Raw genomic sequence first — 24,330 nt, forward strand, 5'->3', positions numbered from 1 at the left:
AACGGCCACCACTACGAGGTCCTCAGTAGTGTAATTAAGCAGCATATATGAATGCAGCTGTTTCCTTACCATTACTACAGCTCGCACCCGTCCTTCCGTTTGCGCGTAGTAAACGCCAAACCCGCGCATCCTAAGTCCAGAAACCTTTCCTCCCGATGAGAGCCACGGCTCCTGGATCAGCGCCACGTCAAACGAACCCTCCTCAAGGGTTAGGAGGAGTTCGCTCGAAGCCACTTTACTGTGTTGGAGGTTTATCTGTAGGACTCGCAGCACCATTGGGCTGTTTGTCCCCCTCCATCACCTTCGTCGTGACGTCGTCGTCCTCCCCTTGCCCTTTTGGTTTAGAGTATTCGAGGCCCCCTTCAGCCTCTCCTAACTGTTGTGCCGGGTGTTCCTCTGTGCGAGTCACAGCACCATTTGGCGGTTGGTCCTCTTCTAACTCCTTCGTGGTGACGTTGGCTACCTCCACCTGTCTTTTTTCTCTTAGGCTTTTGAGGTCCTTTTTGACTTCGCCCACCTCTAGCGTGTTAGGATTTTTATCCTCGGGACTTCTTTTCCTGAGTCGCATGTAAATTTTGCCAGTGCCAAAGGACATTTAGCCAAGCTGCGTGAGTAAAATATCCTCCGCCTGCTTGTTTATTTGGAAGATGTAGAACTGACCTTCCTCCGTAGGCCGAGATACAGTAAGTACCTTCCAATCCTGTGTCGGTATGTTCGGAATCTGATTCTGCAGAAGTCACAGTGTATCCTCCGACTTCATCACGCATGGTATCCATACCTTAACTTTTGTTACCGTGGGGATTTGCGCTTTATCCAACACCTCAAACCGGGCATTCGTGAATTGCCTTTGGAGGTTTGGAACCACTTCCTCCAGCCACCGCAAGCTCGCGATGTTCTCGCACGCTATCATCCTCGTACCGGTTGCAGAACCGAGGGTTTCTCGCAGCAAACCTTTTGAACTCCCTTCGACCTACTTCTACCGCCTCATGGGCCCATTCCAAACGCTCGATCCCCACTTCTGTTGGGTCGACCACTGCTCCCAAGCGTTGGACAATTCTTAGTGCTGCACGGTACTGCGAGAGAGCTGTTTTACTTCCTCTGCTTCGTACCTTTCTCCACTCTTCTACTCCGCTTTCATTTGTGTGCTTCTCCAACACGGAGTTAATTGAATCAGTACTACTCTCGCTCCCCAAGTCCGACGCGTCGCTTAATGCGTATTTGTCGTCCTTGGCTTGTGACTCAGTCCTCCTCTTTTCATCGTCCTTATTACAATTAGATAATGAGACGTTCATCTTGGTCGTACGACCACCTGCCCGACAAGGCAGTCCAGTATTATATACGGGGAAAGAACCAGAGCAGCGCCCCTTACTGTGTTAAGGCCATCAATACTTCCCGAGGTAGCCCGGTATCGGGAAGGCTCCGTTCGAATACAGCCGAATTTATCCCCTGGCTGCAAATCGTCCAATGGGCACGGTCCGCATAACACCCCTGGCATAGGGGGTTGGCAGTTCTTGGTCACCGACATCCTGCCGCCTTCCTATGAGGCGAAACGGCTTAAATGTCAGTCCTAAACAGCTCCGCCTCATAGTCGGGCGCTGTGGAGTTCGGCTAAGCCCTCACACCAACGACAAGGTGCCTACCCTAGTGAGTACATGTACATATGTGTGGCTGTTTTCTATTTCTTCTGCTTGCTTTGCTGTTGTTGTCCAGAATTCATTACTAGCGGCATAGTGACATTGACATTGAAACTCCTAGTGTTCACCGCAATATGTAGATTAGTTAGAACAAGTAAAGGTGTCTAAGTTCGGGTGTAACCGAACATTATATACTCAGCGTTAGCTTCAATTGTACATTTCATTTCAGATAAATTACTTTTCTACAAAACACATGGCACCGCCCGTTTAAAAGAAAAATGTCTCCCCAGGAAAACTTGATAAGTGAAATACGATTGATTCAAAACTATTTTTTCTAAGTTATAGCTTATTGTTCTAGTCTACGACCCTTTTAAACTTGTTTTACATCTAAGTTGCCGTGGTCTTTAACCGATTCCGTCAATTTTTACTAGAAATATTTTCTATTATAGGGAAAATTGGTGTACCCAATTTTATTACGATCCGTTAATTTTTCTTCGAGTTATGTCTCCCGAAACATAGAAAATTGCTTAGTCATAAAAGGGGCGGTGCCATTGTTTAAGATTTGAAGTTTTTCCTATTTATTGTTATATGTCCACTTGGGAAATGAAATACCTTTGATATAAAGCTATTTTTTGCAAAGGCATAGCTTATTTTATTCGTTCACGACCCTTTTAAAATTATTTTATATAAAAGTGGGCGTGGTCCTTAAACGTTGACGTTTCGTTAGTTTTTCTACAAGCATTCCTTACAGTAAAGGCAACCTCTCTGGTGAATTTTGTTACAATAGGTTTAACAATTTTTGATTTATGATTAATAATATTTGTAAAATTTATTTTATCACAAGTGGGTGGTGCCACGCCCGTTTTAAAAAAAATTTTCAAATTTTTATCAAGAGTCTCAATACACACGTCAAATTTCAACATTCTAAGTGTATTATTTACTAAATAATCAGGTTTTTTGTGTTTTCCAAAATGTTATATATATAAAAAGTGGGCGAGGTTTTCATCCGATTTCGCTCATTTTCAATACCAATCTTTTTTGGGTCCCTATAAGCTCGGGTACCAAATTTGGTGAAGATATCTCAATATTTACTCAAGTTATCGTGTTAACAGACAGACGAACAGACGGACGGACGGACGGACGGAAGGACATGGCTCAATCAACTTTTTTCGACACTGATGATTTTGATATATGGAAGTCTATATCTATCTCGATTCCTTTATACCTGTACAATCAACCGTTATCCAATCAAGTTAATATACTCTGTGTGCAAAGCACGCTGAATATAAAAAGCAAGCACTTCCCATTATCCGTGCAGCCGGATAAAGTTTCTCACTACTTTATCCCATCCATAGCATGCAGAATTTTTCGTTGGACCAACAATAAATCTGGTGCAGAAAGTAGATTAATATTTTTTAGCTCTGATCAAATAACCAGCAAACGAGTCCCGCAAACCTGATCCTAACAAAATCAGGGCGATGTTCAAAAAATGTTTCGCCATCGCATCATTCGATAAAATGTAGTATAAACCTGACGCAGCACAATGATTCTAGAGATAGCAGTACAATCGCACAAAAATTCTATTGTTTCTTTTGATGTAGCCATAAAACACCCTCCAAGGGGTAAGGATATGAATTCGATATGATTCGGTATTAGGAGATCGTAGCACTATTCCAATTGCCGCGGAAGCGTGTTGTTTGACCACTCGAACTTTCGGGGCGACTCAAATTGCTAATCTGTTCTCTAAAAAATTTTGTTCCGACAATAATTGTTAAGCTTTGCTACACCAAAAGTTTCACAACGAAGACCGCGCAGAAGATGATCGGCCTTCTTATACTAATCAAGACAGGCACAAAGGTAAGGAGGAGGTACGGTCTACTAGTTAAGTGTTTGAATCCGCTAAATAATAGGAGGTCACGTGATTTTAAAACGCCGTTTGGGTAAGGTTCGTAAAAATAATATTATAAAAAATAATATGATAATATATTTTGAGTACAAAACTCCACGCCAACGCGGACGGACGTCTAACTCAAATTCCCTTGAAGACGGTGACCGACGTGTAACCGAAATAATTCGGAATTTAAAATAAAAACTGGTGTTTTTATTAATAAATACTAGAAGACTAGGCAGACGGTGTCCTGCCCTAAATTTGGCCTATCTGCATACATTTTAATAAGCTTTTTCCGTCTGACTCTGCCCTCCCCCCCCCCCCCCCCCCCCCTCTTCATGCGCTATACTTGATCTCATTCGCTATAATATTTTTAATTGATAAGCAGGTTCTTTAATTAAACGCCGCCACCGTGGTGTGATGGTAGCGAGCTCCACCTACCACACCTTATGCCCTGTGTTCACACCTCGGGCAAAGCAACATCAAAATTTTAGAAATAAGGTTTTTCAATTAGAAGAAAATTTTTCTAAGAGGGATCGCCCCTCGGCAGTGTTTGGCAAGCGATCCGGGTGTATTTTTGCCATGAAAAGCTCTCAGTGAAGACTCATCTGCCTGCAGCTGCCGTTCGGTGTCGGCATAAAACATGTAGGCCCCATCCGGCCAATTTGTAGGAAAAATCAAGAAGAGCACGACTCAAATTGGAAGAGAAGCTCAGCCCTAGATCTCTTCGGAGGTTTTCGCGTCTTACATTTATTTATTTAATTACACGGAAGTATATCCGCACCACCTGAAATATGAGTGCCACTGCGTATACGTAACATTTTATTAATACGTATAAACAAATAAAAAAAATTGCAATAAAATAAAATTTCGACTATAAACTGAGATGTAACCTATCCCTATCTCTCAAGTTAAATCAAACTACATACGGGGTGTAAAACAAATTCAAAATCAGTTCAGTAGTTTAGGAGTCCATCGCGCCCAAAAATGTTTGTAAGACACGTGATTTTTTATATATTAAGATATATTGACCTCGAGCCAGCACACACAAAACCAATATGTTCGTAAAAGAGTTAAAATCAAAATCAAATTAAGTGCTATATACACCTTCTTCTTATGCTAACGGTACGTTCTTCAAAATTAGAAATTCGGTGTGGTGAGTGTCAAAATTTTATATAGATATGCTAGTTACACTGATAGTTCCAGTCTGCTCGTTGATAGTGACTCTAGGGCCTTCGCAGTGGTTCTGCGATAATTGCAGCTGCTTGTTTTACTGCTTTTCTTATGGATAGGGCAAAGCAATTTTCCAATTAGTAGAAACATAATCAATCACTTTTTGGTGAAAGTACAAAGTCAGGAGGCTTATCACTTTGCAACGAAAAAAGGATCACATCCTTACTAATACACAATTTTCTAGTTCTTGACGCATTGAAAAGATGTTGTCGCTCGTTCTTCGCAGACGTGGTTTTCGGGCCTCACATTCCCTTAAAGTCGAAATCAACAAGGTAATGCCGTTGTCTTACATGTTGTGTAAACATAGTATGCTTGAAATTGCTCACAGTAAGTAACCGCGAAAATACTCCTCATAGAATATTTGTAGTCCCTTCGTCGGATATAACTAGCCCGTCTGATACGAAAAGGATTTGTATGACCACTCGGACCTGCCATCTAAGGTAGGCTGTGAATCGACTAACTGCTATTTAATCAGCTTCGTTCAGCGTTCAGTGCGAGCTTTATACTATACTTCAAAATCAGTTTGATTTTTTTTTTTTTTTTTTTGACAATTCTTTTGGCACTTTCAGACAGGCATTTGTTAATTTGGGATGGTTATACATAAAATATTTATTAAATAAATTTCATTAGTGGTGTTGATGGAAATGACTATAGTTACCAAGAAAAACAGCATATGAGCATGAATAAACATCCAATCTACATATGTCCTCACTTCTGCACTAGTCCCCTCTAAGAAAACTTTTTAGCTGCAAACTCAACTTAGCCACCAATTTCAGATGGGCTTTATAATTACTGAGAAGGGAATTTACTTAAAATATGCGGTCCATCCATATGCAACTCTTAACATTTGGTGAACTACTTCTTCCGGTGAGTTGTGACTTTATAATAAGTAAATGAGCTACCAAAGAAAATAAAAATATTTGGTGAAAAAACGGTTCTCCCCACACCGCTCATTGGGAGCATAAATAGTACACATATATTTCGAAAAGTGGAAGAGTGGTCAATTCTGATCAGCCATCGCAGGTTGCGTTATTCATCAATAAGTAGGTCTCAATAGAAAACTTTGCAATCTATAACTCACAACTTTCCTAAACGGTGTCTTCGGACGCTCAATAGAAGATACAAACATTTGTAAAAAGGCTTGCACTGTGACTGTCAACAGCTTGACAAAAAAAAAAAAAAAACAAAACCAAACAAACAACATCAAGACAAATATACAATTCCAGGTTTATTCGGTTTTTGTCTCATATCTGTGCCATTATTAAGCCAATGAGTTAAGTTTGTACAAATCTGAAATGTTTTCTTTTGTTAATGTGTCTGCCAACAAATATTTCTAGAAGCACATCTCCATCAGCATTTGTCATTAGTGTGTCTCTTCCGAAAAAAAAAACATTGATTATAAATATTTGGTAAACATTTTTAAGAGAAGTTATTAATTTCGTCTGAAAATGAAATTTTAAACAAATAAACATTGTTAACCATTATTTGCTTTCGCATACAAAATATACTGACGAGAAAAGTGGGATTAAGCAGATTTGAATTATGTACTCGCACTTCGAGTTGACATTATAAATGAGATCGTGTGATCTTTAAAAGCTGCAGGTTTGTAAGACAAGAGATTTCAAATTTTTGACAATATGCACAGTTTTCATATAAAAACAAGTAAGAACGGGACTGTCTTCGGCTGTGCCGAAGACTTCATACCCTTCATGAATGGGGCTGAACAATAATCTTATCCCGTTCGTAATCTCCGAATAATCTGACCTATAAGATAAGAAATAAAAAAAACAGGTAGGTACTTTGTGTGAGGATGCAAAGTTTCAGGTTTTTTGTGGTCTGCGTGTAAAAACTATGACTACGAATCACGTATTTCAACAATATATGACGTAAACGTAACTATTTGATAAAATTTGATGAATTTTGAAGCTTCTAGAAGTAAAAAAGGGGTCAAAATGACAGTTTATATGAAATATATAATATATATATGACCGATCTCTATGATTTTTTCAGACAACAATATATGCTAAATACGTAAGAAATCAGTGAAATTTGAAGCTTATAGCTGTTAAAATGGGGCTAAAATTTGCGAAAATATATATATACTATATATATATACTATATATACCACCATATATATACTATATATACCACCGATCTTTATGATTTTTTTAGACAGCAATATATGCTATATACGTAAGCATTCGTTGAAATTTGAAGCCTCTAGCTCTTTAAATAGGGCAGTAATTACGAAAAGTTCCTTATCTGAACAATCGGTTGTGAGGGATATATACTATATATACGACCGATCTCATAAATTTTTTCAGGCAACAATATGTGCAATATACGAAAGTATATGGTGAAGTTTGAAGCTTCAATCTGTTAAATTGTGTAAGATATTACAAAAATCCTCTTTTTCTGAAAAATCGGTTGTATGGAGGATATAGGCTATAGTGATCCGATCCGGTCGGTTCCGACAAATGTCTAATCGGACACGCAAATACACCCGCTCACCAAATTTTATCAAGATATCTCAAAAATTGAGGGACTAGTTTGCATACAAACAGACAGACGGACAGATGGACAGACGGACAGACGGACATGGCTAAATATACTCAGCTCTTCAACCTGATTATTTCGGTATACTTAATGGTGGGTTTATCTATTTTCCTTTAAGGACTTACAATTTTCGGTTTCGTGACGAAATTAATATACCATTTCATTTTCATGAAAGGTATAAAAACAGGTAGGTACTTTGTGTGAGGATGCAAAGTTTCAGGTATTTTGTGGTCTGCGTGTAAAAACTATGACTACGAATCACGTATTTCAACAATATATGACGTAAACGTAACTATTTGATGAAATTTGAAGAATTTTGAAGCTTCTAGCCGTAAAAAGGGGGCAAAAATTAGAGTTTATATGGGGTATATAATATATATACCACCGATCTCTATGATTTTTTCAGACAACAATATATGCTATATATGTAAGCATATGGTGAAATTTGAAGCGTCTAGCTGTTAAAAAGGGGCAGAAATTGCGCAAAGTTTCTTATCTGAACAATCGGTTGTATGGGATATATACTATATATACCACCGGTATCTATGATTTTCTCAGACAACAATAAATGCTATATACGTAAGTATTCGGTGAAATTTGAAGCTTATAGCTGTTAAAATGGGGTAGAAATTGCGAAAAGTTTCTTATCTGAACAATCGGTTGTATGAGATATATACTATATATACAACCGATCTCTATGATTTTTTCAGACAACAATAAATGCTATATACGTAAGTATTCGGTGAAATTTGAAGCTTCTAGCTGTTAAAATGGGGCTAAAATTTGCGAAAATATATATATATATACTATATATATATACTATATATATATACTATATATACCACCATATATATACTATAGATACCACCGATCTTTATGATTTTTTTAGACAACAATATATGCTATATACGTAAGCATTCGTTGAAATTTGAAGCCTCTAGCTCTTAAAATAGGGCAGTAATTACGAAAAGTTCCTTATCTGAACAATCGGTTGTGGGGATATATACTATATATACGACCGATCTCATAAATTTTTTCAGGCAACAATATGTGCAATATACGAAAGTATATGGTGAAGTTTGAAGCTTCAATCTGTTAAATTGGGTAAGATATTACAAAAATCCTCTTTTTCTGAAAAATCGGTTGTATGGAGGATATATGCTATAGTGGTCCGATCCGGTCGGTTCCGGCAAATGTCTAATCGGACACCCAAATACACCCGCTCACCAAATTTTATCAAGATATCTCAAAAATTGAGGGACTAGTTTGCATACAAACAGACAGACGGACAGACGGACATGGCTAAATCAACTCAGCTCTTCAACCTGATTATTTCGGTATACTTAATGGTGGCTCTATCTATTTTCCTTTAAGGACTTACAATTTTCGGTTTCGTGACGAAATTAATATACCATTTCATTTTCATGAAAGTTATATAAAATCACGAGAACCAAGTTCTCGTGCAAGAAACTAGTTTTTTATGTTAACTAAAGGTTGATATTATACGCCTGAACAAACGCGCTGTAAGTTCTGCCTTCGCTGAAATGACTTGCGGTAAATGACTTGTACTTGCTGTGATCCAAAAAAGAATCGGCGCACACGCCCCTTGACAGCCACGTCACTGTTGACGGATATTAATTCGAGACTGTGAAAGAATTCGTCTATTTGGGAGCCAGCAGTAACCTGAAAACTGTTGTCAGCTTAAAAATCAAACGGGGAATAACTCTTGCCAAAAAGTGCTACTTTGGACTGAGTAGGCAATTAAAAAGTGCAGTCCTCCCCCAACGAACAAAAATCACGCTCTACAAAACGTTCATCATACCTGTTCTGATGTATGGCTCGGAATCATGGAAGGTGTCGACAGAAGATGAGAAGGCTCTGGAGTGCTCAACAGAAAAGTTCTCCTGAAGATGTATGGTCCTCTCCGTGATGCTGACGGCGAGTATCGAAGGAGGTGTAATGACGAGCTGTATAAGCTTTATGCAGATATGACGTTAGTGCAGCGAATAAAAACCCAAAAGCTTCGCTGGCTAGGTCATGTAATGCGCATGGACGAAGATGCTCCGGCCAAGAAAGTATTTCAGTCGACACCGCAGTTTAGAAGCAGAGGAAAGGGGAGGCCTCCACTGAGTTGGTAGAGGCAGGTGGAAGAAGACTTGAACTCCCTTGGTGCTAACAATTGGCTTCAGTTATCGCGAAGCTGGCGTGACCTGTTAGCAAACGGCCAAAATCGTTTAGGCGGCTAAGCGCCTATTAATGATGATGATGAACAAACCGATGAGTCGCCGATAACAAACCCATAACCAATAAAAATCTGCTAATTATCGGAGTAAAAATCGATAACCTTTCGATAAAAAGTCGATAACTTTAGGAAAATTAATAAATTAATTTTCGATAACACGCCGATAGGAAGTCCGACAACAAATCGATAAACTTTCGATAACAAATCGATAGTATTTAATAACAAATTGGTAACTTTTTGATAACATATCGATAACTTTTCCATAAATAATCTTTTATTTTTTTTTAATAAATCGATAAATATTCGATAACTTATCAATAACTTTTTGGTACCATATCCAAAATTTTTTTTATCAACAACTTTTTCTATAACCTCTGCTATCGATAGCAAGTTTATAACACTCCGACAACAGACCAACAACTCATATGCAAAACTAATAAAAAGCTTCTTAAATGAAAATGTGTAAACCAAATTTGATATCCTCAATGCCAAACACCTTTATTAGCAATCAACATATTCGAAGATATAAATTGCTCGTAAAAATGTCTAATAACAAGCGACACGTATGAGACAATTTCATATCAGTACGTCTGCAGCAATGGACAATCGACGCTTGTAATTGCAACACGAAGCGGCAGCATTTCATAGCATTTGTCAACAAATATCATCACATCACACGCACTCTTACACTTGAAAAAAAACATAACACACAAACATTTGAACAACTGAAGATTGCACATATTTATGTGACCGCATCATCTCGTTGCTCGATTTCGACTTCGAATCGTAAACAAGCTTTGGTGACCATTACTGTTTTTGAGATAAGGCGGATGATAGTATTGCCATTTCACTTCAAATTGTCTTTGCGTTGAGCAGTGAATCAATTTATAATTCTGGCAAAAATATACAGCAAATAGTAAGCGAGCTGGGCAATGGTTTACATATTTTCACATAAATAGTACGGTGCACACTCTCCAAAGGGGACATCTCACTTATGTACGTGGACACCTTGTATAAACCGTCGTGCACTGAAAGAAATAGTGCTAGTAAAATCAACAAATTGGATCTGTTGTTCTTGACTTAACGGAGATTCGGTGAAATTGATCGAACTAACTCGACCGAGTTCTTTGTCAAGAGAACAAATTAGTTTAGTCATTTCAACAGAAGAGAAATTGTCGCTCTTAAGTTAACAAAATTCTGTAAAATTGACAGATTCCTAATCAATCTAACTGATTTTTTTGTTAACACAACTGATCTCACTGGCCATTTCAACAGCGATCAACAGTCAATACATGAGCAAATTTTAAAGAGAATTTTAAGCTAACTGCGCTCTATACTTTGTACTTATGTATGCTGTGTACTATATGTATGCACATATTTACGTATGTATATGGCGGCCGCCGTGGTGTGATGGTAGCGTGCTCCGCCTACCACACCGAAGACCCTGGGTCACACCACGGGAAAAGCCACATAAAAATTTTAGAAATACGGTTTTTCAATTAGAAGAAAATTTTCCTATGCGGGGTCGCCCCTCGGCACTGTTCGGCAAGCACTCGAGTGTATTTCTACCATGAAAAGATCTCAGTGAAAACTCATCTGCCTTGCAAATGCCGCAACATTGGTACTTTCGTACAAAACTGTCGCAACAACTTTTTTTGTTCATTTGACTACTAAAACGGTCAATTACGAATCAACGATTTGTACGCAGTTGATTCAACATCTTGTTGCGATGGATAAAAATTGACAGAAATTTCGGTTGAATTGATCCGTATTTCGGTTGATTTTACCAGTCTCTTTTTTTAGTGTGATATTTAGGAACTGTGTTCGCCTCCCTCATCGCTGCAATTGCCAGTATTATGTATAGACCTTACGATTTCTTCTCGAACACAACAGCGAATTTCGGTACTCGAGTACTCTGCTTCTCATGAGATTCTTGAACCTCGAACCGGGAATTGAAAGCACTGGAAGCGAAACAGGAATAGCCGGCGTGACTTCTTACCCAACCCCCGAAATCGCTTAAGCGGCTAAGCGCCAACGAAAGAATGATGACAATTCACGCAGCGCTACTTTCAGGACGTAGATGTGCTTAATTTGCGAAAATAACTTCAGTCATATCTTCGCAATAGAGACCCTTTTTGGATATTTTTAAAGAGAGTTATTGATAATTCTGCTTATTTTATATAAAGTAATACAGTGGTCGTTTATTTGTATCACTCATTTTGTGGCTTAGTATGATGGTACTCCTGATCAAATTGTCTCCTCTGTTCTCAACATCCCATAAAATATCTAAGAGAATACTTGAATATTTAATCGGCCTTATATGGGTTGGAGAAGCCCGGTCATCAGGTCTGGCTGTTGAGATCATCCGATCTGCTACGTTTGTTTTTCTTGATGAGTATAGAGAGATCAACATTCGGCCATCATTAGCATCTCTAGTAATATGTGAATTACTTCTTAGTGGTACTTCCATATATTCGCTGCACTAGTTGGCGTTCTCCGCGCAGGGGGTTTTATTACTAAAACATGGTCGAGATTTTGTTGCTGCTGTATCAGTGCTTCGCCCGATAAAACAGGCACGACCATATACATAATGTCATCAATATCTCCTAACGTAGTCAAACGAAGCTTGCAGTTTCAACAGGGGTGGACCAGAGAGAGAGAGGGGTGATAGAGGTATTGGGGGGGGACACGTTGCAAGCAGGATATACATATATTATGGATATCGGGGTTGATTCTGGATGGGTAAGAGTTCAACCTGTTACAGTGGGCATAGAGGTCCGAAGACTTTTTTGTGGATATCACTGAGGAGCTGTTTGTGTTCTACATGCGGCTGTGTTCTCAGGCCACTTAAATCAGATGTTTGTTCAGAATTTCCTTTCTCTACTTTCTGAGTTTTTTGTTGAGCGACTTCTATGTTTACCTCAGAAGATCGTCCCCGGGGTGTGATAATTTCCATGAAACGTGGAGACTTTGAAGCAGCGGAAGTAAGCATATGTGGTAGATGATAACACTGGTGTTCATTGCGTGGAGCTATTTACATTGTTGGCTGTGGCTACGGGCAGATTTTGAGGCCGAGCTTCTCAATAGGCATTGTACACCATTTTGATTTTTCTTATGAATGAAGCAGATGGATTTTCACTGAGATGCTTTATATGCCAGAAATACACTCGGAGAGTTTGCCAAACAGGAACGACCACACTAAAAAAAACTTTTTTCTAAATAAAAACCTTTTTTACTAATACTCGATGTTGCTTTGTCCGGGACTTAAATCCTGGACCTTCGGTGTAGTACGCAGAGCACGCTACGCTTTTCCATGCAATCTTATTGGAAAAAAACAGTTAGTGTTAACTTTCTGTTCACTAAAAACCTCTTCTAGACGGTGAGTTTCCAATTTTTTTGGTTAGTCTCTCAGATGTCCGCTTAATCGAGAGTGCACTGTATATATATGCGTGTATGTGAGTAAAAGGTAATGGCGGTGGCGAGTGAATGGCAAAGCGCAGTGAAGCATTTGCAAGGCAACAGATATTACATGCACCAAAAACAACAACAAGAACAGCAAAGCATATACTATTCTTGCTGCTGCTGTTGTTGTTGTCATAGTAGCTAGCGCTTCTACATGAAGAACGTATTTGTTGCTATTATTGTTGCAGCAAAAGCTCGCTTGCTTATTTCTGCCAAAACGCATCACCCGAACAAGCTAAACAGACCGGAATGCGATAAATTTTTACTACAATATCACAACCAAAGAAAAACAACAACAACAATAAAATAAAACCATTTGCAACATGCAATATCAGCATAACAGCAGCATGCACAACACCAATACCAACAACCATTAAGGTAGTCATGCTTTACAAATATTTTTTTGTTAGGATTTTAGTGTTGTTTTTGTTGTTGTCGCTCTATTACATGCCTAAACTGTATGGGATGTTTGTTCCTAATGTATGTTTCTACTCAAGTATAAGGTAACACGATGTTATTGTTGTTGCACACGCAACTAAGAAATTGTTGCCGACATGTTGTCCATGTTGCTGCTGATATACGAAATGACGTTGAGCCTGATGATGGTGCAACAAGTTGGCGTTCAACGATAGCAAAGCGTTGTGCAGCAAAATCAAAAGTCCATTCAATTCAATGCAATTTGATAGCTTAATTGCACCGCGCCGCACTGCCCAATTTGCCACCTAAAAACCTTGCTGCATCAACTTAAAGCCGACATGTAAGGCATTTATTGTCGACTTGGGGTTTGTTGTGGCGTGCCGCTCGTATCTGCTGCTCGATAAGTCGTCTATAATTACAACAATTTTCCATGTTTAGCCGCTGCTTAATCGCTTCGAGAACACAAGTACGGCAAGTTGTCTTTAGCAACAACAACAATAACAGCAACTGCAAAAATTATCGCACAACAACAATTTAATGACTTCAACGACAACGTAACTTAGCTTTGAATTCAGAAAGGTGCTGCAGTCGCATGAGGGGGGAAGAAGGAGAGATGTACAGCGTTGTGGAGTGACTAGAAGGTTTGGCTGTGTGCGGGGGACTGTTGCATTGGCATGGATGTTGTTTGTGGTGCAACACCGGTAAGTTGGTTGTTTTATAACATCAAGGAGTGGCTTAATTGTCGCCGCTAAAATGCAATTATTTGAGTTGTTTGTTGCTTAGCATTATCGTCGTATGTTGTAAGTCACCGATATGCATGTGTACAATGTAGAGAGGTAGGACGTTGCTATAACATTCTTGATTTGTTTCTACTAATATGTAAATGTTAATCCGAAAAACTCCAAATGCACACCTGACACAGCCAACTATTTCACTGCCTAACTTGAGACAGATTTTGGTGCTTACTTATGTAGCTGCTACATAGTTCGGCGAATAAAAATTAAACGCGCCGGCCATGTAAAACGAATAATCAGGCACCGAGGTGCGGTGGCAGCGTACTTGCTTACCTCACTGCTTGTCCTGGGTAAAGGACCTGGAAAAGCAACATCGAAATCTTTCTAAAAAGTTTTTTTAATTAGAAAAAACGTTTCTATGCGGAGTCTCCCCTCGGCATCGGTTTCACAAACGCGCCGGGTGTTTTGTTTTTTTTTTTTTTTTCATAGAAATCTTCTCAGCGAAAAATTCTGCTACCTTGAGATTCCGCTCAGAGTCTGCATAAAACGTTTAAGTCACGTCCACCAAATTTATAGAAAATACCAAAAAGGAGCAAGACGCAAATTGAAAGAAAAGCTCGAACTAATCTCCTCGGAGATAAATCGCACCTTTGATTTATTTATTCAAATTTCTTTGGCCCACTGGCAGAACGGCAAGTGTTTTATTTAGCATAAAATCAATTCATTAAAAATGTATGAGTTGAACATGAGAGGGGTCAGGTGCCATTGTGCAAGTGGGATTTAAAAGGTATCATTCTTAAAACAGACTTACATGTGGCATTCAAGGGCACACGAGTTATCGTTCTAGAGTTCCCGAAGAAGTTGAAAAGATCACGTGAATAATGACTTTTCTTCATTTGTTGTTTCCTGTAGTTACTTACCCCGACGATAATGCGCGATATCGTAGATTACAGTCTGCCGTATAATACCCAGTGAGAGTCCGCTCTGCTCAGATTAATGAGTTTGGGTCTTTACTGAGAGTATCAAGAATTCCGCCTGCCTTTGTCCTGAGCATTCGATCTAGTGTTATGGTCTCCCTAATATGATAACAAGTTGTCGTGGAAATTCCACGTGGAAGAGAGAGGGAAGAAACCCTCCGTGGTACTGTAAGCATGCCAGAGCTGGGTTGGCGTGGGGCTTATCGCCCAAACTCACACATTAGGTATCTGCTGGCAATTTTCAAGTGCTTTGCTTTACTATGGGGTCCTACTTTGGCAGACAGCCACACAAAAATGTACGTTTACCAAAAAACTTGAGGGGATGTGTAGATTATTATTGACAAGCATAACGGGAGCCCTGAAAACTACCGCTACAGCAGCATTGTATGCCATTCTACACATCCCACCGGCAGACTTAATGGCCAAAATGATAGTGCTAGAAACTGTACTGCGGGCCAGCTTAAGTGCATACCATTTGGCCAAAGCAGTATAGTGCCATATAGGCCGGACCACACATCTATACTGGATTCCCGGACATAAAGGTATATAAGGTAACGAAAAGGCTGATGAGTTGGCGAAGGAGCGTGCAGCACTCAATGAACAGATGGTTGACGTGCCAATCCGTTTGGGGGAAATCAAAAGGAAGCAGAAGTTGCATATGATCCATCAAGCAGGAAAGGCGTACACAGAAGTGCGGAGCTGCAAAATTTCTAAGATCATATGCATATCCTACGGAGTTAGAATAACAAAGTTGCTCATATCTTTAAAGAGGTAAGGCTCAAGGCTCACGATGGGCATACTAACTGGACACTGCCTTATGGCGTCGCATGCTTATAAGTATGCGCTCGTTAGTAACAGGAGATGTAGGAATTGCGAGCTGCAGCAAGAAACGGCGGACGAACTGTGAAAGAAGACAGTAGCTGTACATGATCAAATAAATATCAAAGTTGTGAAATAAATCGTAGGACTGTAAGGTGTCAAATATCATGCCAAATCAAATTTTCAGGTATAGAAACCTTCTTGGGAGGGTTTCTCAGTTTGATCGTCGAATACATTTTTGGTAACTCTATGGATACATTCAGTTCATGTGAAGTCCTAAAAGACTGATCAGTTCAATCTAACCTTACTTTAGGCAATCTGGAAGTCTTACCTTTCATTTGGCAAATACATATGTTTGCAACCAGTACGACGTTTTTCAAACGTATAAATTGGTATCCATTCTCTCACTTTGTTTGCTTACGAGCAGTTCGCGTCCGTGCAAGAGAGGTTTTTGATTGATTTGTTATGGAAATAGGTTTATTGTCCGCCGATAAGAGTTTTGTGTCAGTTGAGGGCTTTAGTCCCATTTTATTGCAAACTAGAGTACCCAGCAGATTTCGCCCTGCTCGCGACTGTCTCTTTCCCGATAATATTACTCTCTGCAATGTATCTACTCTCCTAGTAAACAGAAGCATCTTTAGCTTTTATCTTCCTACCTCTCCCTATTCTATCCTTTCTCGATTTTTCTGTCCTCCATGCCCACTTTCTTTTATCAACCCTCCATTTTTCTTCATCCACTCCCATTCCCTTGATTCCTCTCTTTTCTTTTTCCCCAAGCACTTTCTCCATTCTTATTCCATTTCCTACTTTCCTACCCCGACTTTATCCTTACCCTCTCTCTATTATCTCCCTCTTCCCTTTCTCTCTCTCTCTCTTCATCTCCAATTTCTACTCCTATCACTTATTTTCTTTTTTTTTTCTAAGGCTTTTCGTATAACTCCCTTTCTTTATCTCCTTCGCCATCCAATTTGTTACCTATATTGCGAAAACACAATAGAACCCAGACCCTTATTTTGGTATATATCTAAGAAATGGGAAATCTTGAGTTAAAAAGTTACCAACTGATTTTGCACTAGTTTTTATATATAGGGGTAACGTTTTTGAAAGGCTGCCTAAATAACAAGTTTCAAACAAATTGCATGAACCGTGGTCCTTTCGCTAGAAAGAAAAACGCACAGATATTAAGCTTGTCGAAGAGGAACTCCTGTATTAAATTTTATGCAAATGGCCTAATTAATCAGCTTCGCATAGGCCGGTCCCTAACCCAATTTCCGAAAATAAAAGTTTCCCAAATAATAAGGAAGTTCACCTGTACCAAATTTCAAGCAAACCGCAAAACAAATATTGTTTTTTTTCCGGAAATATAAGGCAGAGGCAAAATTCCATCAAAATCAGTCCAGTCGTTTAGAAAGAGTTCAGTCACAAACACACGAACAGAAGAAATATAAATATTAATATAGGTCGGCCCCTGGCCAACTTCCCGGAATGAAAAGTTTCTCAAATATTTTCATTGTCAAAGAGGTACACTTTTAACGAATTTTATGAGAATCTCACCATAAACTCGATTTTTTGGAATAGGTCGGTTCCTGATCCATTTTCCGAAAAGAAAAGTTTCTCAAATAATGAGCTAGTCACGTAATTACCCAAATACAGAATTTCAAGCAAATCGTACCGTGCACTGGCCCCTGGCTTCGACCCTATACAGACTTTCAAATTTATATATAGAAAAGACTGATCGCGTCCGACCAAGAGAGTGTCCGCCTAACAGAGAGCAATTTGTTCTAAAAATTAAACCTAAAACTTGGTGCATAAAAAACTGTCTGGCCAAGGGAGGTGTCCACTCAGTAGTGGGGTTCGTTAGGAGGGGTTTTTTCTGTATTTATAGGTTTTTTTTTATACGGCGCAAAACCAGAAACCAATGATTATGGCTTAGTTGTTACGGTATGGCACCATTAACCAACTACATTGATTTCCTTAAGGTTGGTTGGATCAGATCTCTTATCTGGATATGGATATGGAGCAAAATCTGTCAAAGGACTATCCGTATTGATAACACTTCCTAAAATCTTGAAAGAGGGTATTTAGCGCTAATACAACAACAACAAGAGAGAAAAATCGTTAACAATGCAACTTATCCACATCCTTTTTTGTGCACATAATTTTTTAATTATTGCAATGGGTTTAATATTATGTGCAATACTCCTCTTCTTCCGCAATATATTTTGCTTAACATTTATTGCTTCAATTTTATTTTATTTCTTATTGTCATTTGCTGTTGTTTTGCGTTATCGCAGCAGCGTTTTACCTCGTTTAAAGATACGCGCCGACACGATAAACAAGTTTTAATTTATCTTTAAGTACATGCACTCTCCGCCAGCACCATTTCGTCCTTCATCCAAACTGCATAAATTTGCAAGTAATTTTTGTTGTATAGCAAACTTTTTTTCTCTTCTGCTATGCTCATCAGGTAAGAACAGCATGAAACAAGCATCGCTTACACAGGAAACATTTGTTGCATATGCAAAAACAACAACTCACAGCCGTTGTCGGTTCGATGCATTGATGCTCAAGAGGATCTAGAAGATTATTTCAGTGATGATGTCAACTGGGATATATTTCTTTTTCTCTCATGTTTAATGTGCGTAAGCAAATATAAAAGCGAACCGCATCAAAAAAAAAAAAAACAAGAGGGGGCATAATAAGCACAGCGACTGCTTAAGTTAAGTCGCTGACTGGATCACATTGACCGACTAACTTGCGAACCGGGCTGGTTGGCCGATTGTGCGTTTGTGTGCTTCCCCATGTTGCAATTTAATGGCTGCTTGACAAAACAAAATTGGCTTAATACGCCATTATGATTTTGTTGGTGCTAGCTGGCAAAACTGCTCAATTGCTACAGAACGTAGTTGGCATCTCCTCGCCGAGTTGAGTCTTCAGTGTGCTATGCCGTGTCCATCGTATTTCGCCCATATATTATTTTATTACTCTTCCTTGTTGACATTTTTGCTTGAGTCTACGATTCACTGTTTTGCCGCCTTTGAAGTGCTGGAATTAACTGTTTTCCAATTATTTTAAATATGCAAATATTTCATTGTTTATTTGTAGGCAATTAGCAAAGGAAATGGGTCTTAATTATTGGTCCCAGAATTCTTCACCAGTGAGAGGGTATTGGCAGCAAGAAGTTTTGTATGGCAAATCTACTCACCCCAATAAACAACTGGAAAAAAAATGTACACAAATCTCAAGTATGTGTCCGAGAGCTCCAAGATTATTCAACCATTTTTCAAAAATTGTAAAATTGTTGGTGGTCATGTGTAATTAAAAACCATTTGCTTTCTTTTTATATAAAACCTAGACTCCCTGAAGACGATACTGAAGCATCGAAACGCATAGGAGGGAAAACAAACATTTAAATATTGCTTTATAGATTCCAGCCATAAAGCCCCAACTCAGTGTATTTTTAATCAGTTTTTCAGATTGACAGAAAGTTGGTTATACGATGCTAGGATCACGTCCAAGGGCAAAAAAGGGTCTTTGATTCATAAATCTGCGAGATATTAAATTAAGCTCAAAGTTTTTTTTGGATATATGTGACTTATAGATAAGGAAGAAAGGGAGACGAGAGTAAGGAAGTGGGGAAACGTAGAGTATGGAAAAGAAAAGGGAAGCAGAAAGGCGAAAGGAAGATTAGGGAGCAGGACAAGGAAAGAACGTGGGAAGGAAAATTGAGTGAAGGGAAAAGAAAGAGTAACGCAGGAAGAAAGGGAGAGAATGAAAGGAGGGGAGAAAAATATAAGTGGTATGAAAATGGATGTTGTGGAGGATGGCCTATAGAAAAATGAAAGCAGTTGAAAAGAAGGAAGAGTATTTGGGAAGAACTGGAAATGAGAAAACTAGAGTGAGAGGAGATAGAAAGTTAGACATAAAGACGTCGAGGAACGGAAAGAGTAGGTAGTAGTTGTGCATCAGGTATGTATCTGTTCTACGATCACGTATTGAAAAGCTATTTCATTCAAACGATAAATACGAAACTGTCAAAAGTTTCGTAAAAATCATAACAAGTTATGGATCTAATGAATATTGGTAGCCACCACTTGAGATATTTCCCTATTCAGATTAGCTATTGCGACTTAAAAATTTGTTTTCGATCACTGGTCGTATGACGCGATACGGCCCCTACTCTAAAGACATTCACGTAATATGGAGAAGCTGAAAAAACAACTTCCCAGCGATGACACGGTTAAACTTATCAAGTTTGAGAAGCATTTAAAAATAGAGCTGTTGAACGAATTTACGTGGGAAGCATTCAGCATTGAAGCGTTTCAATAGGATCACATTCTAATATGGTGAACCGATTGCTCGAAGACACTGACGGGCATCGGAGTGGGCATCTTCTGCCCCAGAACCAAAATGTTCATACCACTCGGAAAATATCCGAGCATATTTTAAGCCGAAGTTATCACCATGAACCGGAGTGCAGAGATAAATCTACACAATTGAGAAAGCGGGGATATACTCTGCGACAATCAGGCTATACTCAAAGCATTAACTTCAGTTGAGAGTAAACCATCAACAGTCCTTGAGTTCGTGGAGAGGTTAAACAGTCTAGAGGCCAATAACACAATTCGTTTAGCTTGGGTACCTGGACACAGAGGCCGAAAGGGTCACACTATAAGGGAGGAGCCCTGGAAAAATAGGTGTGCCTCATAGAAAAACACTGGCGCGCGACCAGGAATTCGGCAGGCATAGGCACTAGGCCGGGTTGATTTGTGGGGAGGCAAAAAAAACGCCCATTACTCTGTGAAATTCATATTCTAGGGATCAAAATAAGAAACTTTGCCGAAGGAACCATACCTCTAAAACGAATTCTGATGTCTCCCCCTTTTGGTCGTAGGGGCAAATTTTGAAAAATCCCACTTTGAAATGCCTATGTTTTTTTCTTTTTGGAGTTTATTTTTCTGTTTAGAAATTTATTTAGTCAGAACATATGTAAATGAAAAAATGAATTTAACTTAGCAATAGAAAAGAAATTAAAAAAAAATTATTAGAAATTAGCGTTTTTACAACCGCCTTTTAAAACCAAGGCATCACTGTGACACAATTGCAGATCGTAAAATTGCTTGTGTTGTTTTTTTTAGCCACCACAAGACACAGCAGGTAGAATTGAAATTGCCCCTACCCAAAAGTTCGACCCAAAGGGGAGGGGGGGGGGGGGGGGGGACATCAGAATTCGTTTTAGAGGTATGGTTCCTTCGGCAAAGTTTCTTATTTTGATCCCTAGAATACGATTTTCACAGAGCAATGAGCGATTTTTAAATCGACCCGCCCTAATAGGCACGAATAGGAGAGTACAACTCAAAAGCGATATAAAGCCATGATTAACCTCCCAAGAAGCAGTCTTAGAATTTTAACAGGCATACTCACAGATCACTTTAGGCTAAAGAGCCACATGCACAAACTAAGTATATGGTCCAGTAGTCTCTGCTGGTTCGGTGATTACGAAAATGATACTCTCTGAAACCAAGTACCATTCTTGATTTTATCAGAGAACTCGGTTTGGACGAGGTGCTGAGGGCACAATAGACCAATATGTCGCACTGAATGACCTCACAATAATTTATTATATCTATTTGCTGCTCTTAAGACAGATTCGATAAAATATTGAGCATAGTTCCAAGAAAAATGTTAAGTGTTTTCCACATATTTACATATATGAAGTGGCAAACGCCCATATTAACAAAGCCAATAGCAGAACATAATTATATAGTGGCTAACAAGACTTTTAATTGCACTTTAACGCCTTCATTAAAAAAAGACCGAAAACTACAAATAAAAACAAAATAAACATTATCTACTTTTAACACAAATATCGTCGATATGCAAAACAACAACAAAATTTAAACATCAGCTAAACCAGTCAGCCATTGTTTTTGTCAATGTTTACCAAATAACAACACAACAATCAATTTGAATTTGCTTAGTGTGAAAAGAATGTGAAATCTGTACATACCACATGTAAGACCTGCCCCGCAAAGAGGAAAGAGTAATTTTGGTATACAACTATGTACGATACATACAAATGCATTAACATTTTCACACTTACGCTCAAACAATTATTTGGCCCATCTTTTGCGCTGTTTGCAACAACAAAAATCAACAAGCCAAACAGCTGGTCGCTTGAAGTTCGATGATGGTGCCACTAAGTAAAAAACTTTAAAACGCGTGCAACAATTTAACACACAAACATGGAAATTTATTAGCAAAAGGTGTAAAATACGCTACGTGCATGTGCAACATCATATGGACATGAGGAGCAAACAGAACAATTACAAACAACAACAATAACAAATGTCAGAACAAGGGGTGGAAGGTAAATAAGCTCAACAAAAGGTGTTGGCACTAAAAGTAAGCACAAGCATAGTAATTGCGTGTAAATGTGTTTGTGCGCATTGTGGAAGAATTGACAAAAAGGAGTGGTTGGTTGGTTTCTCGGTTGCACATTGCATGTTGCATGTTAGGTAGTTGATGTTTCTGATGCTGCTGGTGCACCCGATTAATTTGAGACACATGCAGTTATTCGTTACTCTAGTCAATAAGCAACACGCCAACACCAATAGCAACAGTAAAATAACGTTACATACATACATTTGCTGCCCGTTGTCCTGAACGTTGTTGCAGAAACAGATGCATTCATATATAAATATGTTTGTAGCAACTGTTGTTGTTTTGGGTAGTGTATTGCAACTGCTGATTCTGACTTAGTTTGTTTCCATTTCATTTCTTCGTTTAAGTAGGCAAACAACTTTCAAGTGTACTACAGAGCAGGGCTAAGTCCTAAGGTCGGTTACATATTCTTATTATGTGGTTTAGATATGTGGCACACATAGAAAACTTGTGTGCCAGCAATGATGTCGGTAATTGCTTTAACGGATAATTGTGCATAGCTAAGTGATGTTTGTTGTTTGATTTCTTACTCGGCACTAGATGGATTTTTCACTTCAAAAATCACTTAGATCGCAAAGTACAGCTGTGTGTATTTAACCAAAACAGATTATGCAAAAGAAGCTGCGTGCCCATAGATTTGTTCAGCGATATTTATGAGCTAGTTAATTCATACAAAAGTTGAAATATTTTAGACCTTAGTATTCTAAAAATTCTAGATAAAAGGTGACGAAACTGCGAACTAAAAATTAAAAAAAGGTATTGACAATTGAGGAGTTGGGTGCAAAAAGTGTCGATGTTCCCTTTTTGCCTTGAACAGCTCAATAGGAATAAAAGGTCCAGTTTTATATACGCAACACATTTTTTTTTTTAAATATCTTAAACTGACTTCGTGACATCGCAAAATGTAAAGCCCTGCCCTAGCTTTTTGCTTTGTTCTTAAAAAAAGAATATGTTACTTATACTCCCATACAATGTGCCTTCCTATAAAAGCTATGAACCGTCTACCGATTTCGCTGAAATTTTATATTGACCTTTTTTACATAGGAAGTGGGATACCCCAAAATTTCATTGGCTTACCACTGTTGCTTTTATATTATATGCAAAAAGGTAACATCTGTACCAAATTTATTTCGCCATCTTGGGCAAAAATTGTGAAAAATTTATTTTCTCGACAAATGCATTGGAAATATTATACATGAAATATAACATAAATTAAGAAAATGTTCCAAATACTACCAGAACAAAAAATCTACATCACCTAAAATTATCGCAAGGTTGTCGAATTTTTTGTTACCATTTGACTTTGAAACAAATTTTTTTTTTTTGTGTACTCTTTAATTGATTTACATAATATATTAGCAAGGACAACCTACAAGCCAAATCTTTAATGGCCTTTCATTTACGGCTTGCAAAATTTTAAATTTACTTCTTCTAAATATGGGCGGTGACACTCATAACTTTATCGGTCTTGTAATAAGCTATCGAATTTTTGTGGTTTTTCGAAGTATGGGCTATATATTCTGGGTCAAGTACACAATTTCATAAAGATATCTGAATTTTTACTCCAGTTATCGTATTAAAGGATGGACGGACCGGCGGAGGGACATGGCTCAATCAAAATCTTTTTCGATGCTGATAATTTTGATATTGTCTTATATCTGTCTCGATTCCTGCGTAGTACCGTTATCCAAACAAAGCCATAACACTTTTGTATGCATTTATATTTGAGTGGTGCAAGAAATTTGTTTTTATTTTTTTTGGAATTTAGCAAACGTTAACCACCCCAATATGTTTCTTTTTTTAAAAGAAGAGACATGTTGATATTGATGAGATTACCATAGCGTTAAGATGGTATTGATATACTCTCCATAAATGTTCAATGTTTTATGTTTTCAAAAATATTTTATGTTTAAAAAATAGTTTT

This window comes from Eurosta solidaginis, chromosome 5 (assembly GCF_040869045.1).
Source record: "Eurosta solidaginis isolate ZX-2024a chromosome 5, ASM4086904v1, whole genome shotgun sequence".
Lineage (NCBI taxonomy): Eukaryota > Metazoa > Arthropoda > Insecta > Diptera > Tephritidae > Eurosta > Eurosta solidaginis.